This window comes from Berghia stephanieae, chromosome 1, assembly GCF_034508935.2.
Source record: "Berghia stephanieae isolate SIO BIC M18660-M18661 chromosome 1, UCSD_Bste_1.3, whole genome shotgun sequence".
In the NCBI taxonomy this organism is placed as follows: domain Eukaryota; kingdom Metazoa; phylum Mollusca; class Gastropoda; order Nudibranchia; family Aeolidiidae; genus Berghia; species Berghia stephanieae.
Window position 1 is genome coordinate 58,921,166 of NC_088360.1, and position 5,062 is coordinate 58,926,227.

Sequence of the window (5,062 nt, forward strand, 5' to 3'; positions counted from 1 at the left end):
TAACGGGTATCTTTGTATGACTTTTCCTTAGAAGATGGCGAAAACCAGATGCAAATATCTATAACGGTTTTAGAATAATATGTCTTTGAAATGAGGGAAATACTTTATGAACACTCTGTATAATATCATATTTTATTCCATATAGAATGAAGAGATGGGTCAATTTGAATAACAACTCATCAGATCTGTGGCAAATTGCTGTTCTGACGACATCGGCAATGTACATTTTTTCATATTTTGATAAGATAGAGACTACTGGAGTATTGTTGTGTACAGTTAAATGGGATACGTATATCATAACATCATATGGACAATTAACAAAATTATTGAAAAAGCGTATTAATACAGGTTAATGGCACATCGATATCTTAAATATGAAAGGTTGACCTTTAGGAGCCGTGGAGCTGATCAATGAATTGAGAAGAATCTAGATATATTATAGGTAGAAGAGGGTAGATAGATAGATAGGTAGAAGAGGGTAGATAGATAGATAGGTAGAAGAGGGTAGATAGATAGATAGGTAGAAGAGGGTAGATAGATAGATAGGTAAAAGAGGGTAGATAGATAGATAGGTAGAAGAGGGTAGATAGATAGATAGGTAGAAGAGGGTAGATAGATAGATAGGTAGAAGAGGGTAGATAGATAGGTAGAAGAGGGTAGATAGATAGATAGGTAGAAGAGGGTAGATAGATAGATAGGTAGAAGAGGGTAGATAGATAGATAGGTAGAAGAGGGTAGATAGATAGATAGATAGGGACCCCGATAGATCAGCTGATAGAGCACTCGTTTCACATGTAAAGGGACCGGGATCGACCCTGGGTCAAGTCGGGATTTTGTCTGATCCCATTGTCCATCCAGCAGCTACTGTGTAGCTGGGTCTTTTAGATCTTATGGAAAGTACTTTGCGATAGACTAGAGTCCGATCCAAAGGATAGCAATCAATTGCAGTTGTCCGTTTCACTCAGAAACTGAGGCTATTGACCCTGAAGGAAGGGTATAAAAAGAGAGATAGATATATAGATAGATTGATTGATTCCAGGATAGAGATAAACATAGATAGATTGACATATATATATATTTTTATATATATATATATATATATATATATATATGTATATATATATATATATAGGGAGAGAGAGAGAGAGAGAGAGAGAGAGAGAGAGAGAGAGAGAGAGAGAGAGAGAGAGAGAGAGAGAGAGAGAGAGAGAGAATGTTTTGTTTGTTTTATGCGTTTTAATGCGCTATGAACATTTTGAGTCTTAACAGTGCCAGAGGCAAAATTGAGTAAACCAAAAAGATTGTAGGTATAAAGTGAATGCTTAAGACAAGGTAACAAAACAGGAATTAGTTAGAGAGAAAACAATTAGTTCAGTGAAATATCCATCCGTGTGCATTCTGAGAATACACAAACATCGTCTTAGAACATATCTAATGGGGATATAATAACTTAGATATAATTCATTTTTGAATAGCAATAGAACATCACAGATAAAATTCTAAAAAAGATATATTTACAAAAAAAATCAACAAACAACCCCCCCCCCCCCCCGACCAAAACAATAATAAACTAAAAACAAACAAAATAAAAATAAAACAACACCCCCCCCCCACAAAAAAAAACAAAAACAAACAAAAACATACAAAAAAAACAAAAAAAAAAAAAAAAAAACAACGAAAAACGAAAAAAAAAAACAGACCAACATCTAACTTTAGGCGAAGGATAGCTAGGGGCTAGGGACTATGGTCTCTCATACAAGGAGATCACAAACACAATGGGTTGAAAAGAAAACAAGTATTAACCTATCACATAAAATATGACCTCGTCTAAATATTGTATTATGCTAATGTGAATTTTAAGGTTTAAAAACTAAAAAAGCGATCTCTGAAAAAGTAGAGAAACAATTGTCTCGACCCACGTATGCGTCAGATTTTTTTTCACTGTCTAATTTTTTTTGAAAGACTTAATCTAAAACAAGTTTGAAGAATTGTTTTGTGTGAAGTAGAAATGTCATGTAAAATTACTTAAATAGAAATTTTATACGAAGTTACCCAGGCGGTTTCAAGTGGGAAATAAAAGCTCTCAAGATGCTATCAATGTAAGTTACAGCCAAAACTTTAATTAGCATGCGTTATTGAAGATTGTGACTTTTTAAAAACACAACTATAGATAATAATATTACAACAAAACAATTGCATTTCTATCAATTCATTTCAAGTTTAAATTGACTTCTCGGCGGTTACTTCACCCTGACTCAATACTGCAGTACTCTGAAAAGCCACGCCTTTGAAAAGTCATGTCTTTTTAAATATTTTGGCCAGAAAACTGACTGTCAAATATAGATCGATTAAAATGTCAAAAACACGTCTTTTTAGATTTCTGCAGATATTACAAAGTATATTTGAGGCTGCTAGAAGCTGTGGACTGTAAACATTAAGGAACAAAACCGAAGAGGAAAAACTTTTGAGCCTAACAAAATCTTGGGTTTACATATTGTTGATAAGTTGGGTGGGGCGCACATTATAAGTATCAGCTTGATTTTGTTTTCAGTGTTTATTGACGGGGATTTTACTTCAAAACGAAAATTCTTCAAGGCCAATAAAGCGATAAATTATTTATGGTCAAACCGCATTCGGGCTTAAATAAATCTCAAATTGTCCCAAACTCTACCAATAGGACAGAATAATTCGTTCTTGCCGTAATGAGCTCAATCCCATTGAAACTCAGTTTTGTAAAAATTGTATATTTTATTTTCAGCAGCTTTAAAAATAATCTATACTGAAACACTATTCTATCCAGTCATGAACATTTATTATGTTGGTGGGTTTTATGTAATTACAAAAATACCAATATGGATTCATACTCTCTGTCCTTTAACCTTTCACAGTAAAATCAGAATAAATTGAAGTATAAATTACCACACTATATATATAATAAACATGTGACGAAGAATCCACTCGTTTAAACGTCAAAAAGTCACTAGAGCCTGAAGCTATTTTTTATAGGTCACATTAAATGTGCTATGCACTTAGTGTTGCCTTTCAGTAAGAGATGATACGGGATGGGATCCATTGTTCTTAATAGTAATGACATTGAAACAAAAAATACTGCGTCAAATTGTTATAATGTAATGAATGTTTTACTTAACGCATACTTATAAATACAAAGTTTGCATCTTTTTCCTGGCAGTCGGTTTTTTAGCTCCACTTGAAGATCCTGAAGATCGTTTCGTAACTGAGCTAATATCCGAATCTCTGAAATCACGAGCAAATAACTTTCCATGACTGCTTCCGGAATTGGAATTGTTAGATTCCTGGCTGCCTCGAGACATTTTTCTGCTTAGAACTCCTGGAGGTCGAGGTGGAGAGGCAGCCGAAAATAACTCTACACCAATACCTTTTTGATGAATGTGTTTGGAGCTAGTACTATTCGAAGAAACTAATCCTAAGGCGGTTGTTACGGTTGTAACGTACTTTTCATTTTGGGAATTTCTCCTTGGAGGGATTGGCGGAGGGTCTTCAATTTTAGCCGTTTCTAAAGTTATTTTATTTATCGGCTCATTTGGTGGCGTTTTGGTTGAGTTTGAAGGGGATCCGGTTGAGGGCGTTCTAGATAGATCCGTAGAAAGGCGTGGCGGCAATGGAGGTGCTCTTTGGGGAGGTTTCTTATTATTACTGCCACCATTGATAACTCCGTAAGGATTTTCGTCATCAATTTTGTCCTGATCCGTTTCCAAAACAAGTTTGCTAACATCCTGAGGTTTGTATTTGGAATGATGTGTTACCTTTTCACCAGCTTCTAAAGCTCTTAGCCTGGCTCTGAAGTCATCCAGTGGTTCGTAAGCAGGTTCCTCAAAATAACTCTCCTCATCGGAGTCATACTGAAACTTGCGCCCAGATGGTGGAGCTCCTCCTTCACGTACATAGCCATAAAGATTATCTATCTCGTCCATAAGTTTATCTTCCTTTACTTTGGCCTTTGTGGATCTAGGACGACTAGTATCAGTTTCAAAAGGTGCAGAAAAAATATTTGAGTTCGGTTTGGCTTTACCTTTGATTGCATCAGGAAGATTGACAATAAGGTGAATAGTATTGTTGTAATTAGATATCATACGGTTGCACTTTAGCCACATGGTATTGTATAATTGTGAAGATTTTATAGCGCCTTGATTTGTGGCAGATACAAGTTGTAGGTTTGTGTCAGCTGGAATGGGAAGAAGTCTAACGTGATTCTTTTCTATGGGGCAAACAAAAGCCGTTTCATCTGAGTACACCCAATCTAAACGTATTAATCCAGTAAATTTTGATGGGTCAACTTTTGGTCGAACTCCCTGTATTAATTTTACAGTCAGGGGAAGCCTAAAACGTCGAATTACATCCCGGATTGAAAACACACCGGTAAAGTCATTTTCTCCAGCTATGGGAGTGAAAGTTCCCTTTTGATCAAAACTAAGAAATATTTGATCGCCTTTCGAGTCAAAACAACGTAACAGTTTAACTTTCTTGTTCTCTGCTTGTGTAGGGATTGTCAATTCACCGCAAAGAAGTAGCTGTTCACCCGCTAAAACTATTTTCGTCGAGTCAAACACCATTTTACCGTCTTCATTTTGGATATAACCTTTATATTTTCTCTCACAAGAACTTTATCGGGACTAACTTTAGACAGTTCGTGAACGCTAGTGATTGGACGGGCTGATTTTCCATCCTCTGACAATAATTCAAACCACCCTTGATAGGATATTGGAATAGCTAGCCGCTGATCAACTGCATAAACTCTTGTAAAAACACTTTGGCTACTTCCACTACCACCACCGCTACTTCCGCGTCTTGATTGTTTTGAAACAGCGGCAGGTGTTTCTATACGCCTCAAGCTGTGAGCTAAAACTTTGACAGAAACTTTAACAGAGTGAATAAATACTTCGTAGTGTTGTTTTTGGAAGGAGAATTTTGACGGACCGAGGTTCATGTAATTTCCTTTGACAATTTTGGCAAATCCTGGCACACATTTCCTTATAGGGAAATCTTTTAAGGTTACTGAATCCGTATCCCATTCTGGTGATGG

The 5,062-nt window shown here is 36.0% G+C and overlaps 1 pseudogene across 1 annotated transcript in view; it reads right to left on the reverse strand.

Moving 5' to 3' along the window:
- Positions 1–3,019: 3,019 nt before the first annotated feature.
- Positions 3,020–5,062, reverse strand: part of LOC144978399 (uncharacterized) — a 6,831-nt pseudogene continuing 4,788 nt past the window's right edge. The window contains exon 3 of the transcript XR_013646510.1: positions 3,020–5,062. This exon is cut by the window's right edge and continues 188 nt beyond it. The product of XR_013646510.1 is annotated as an uncharacterized LOC144978399 (transcript).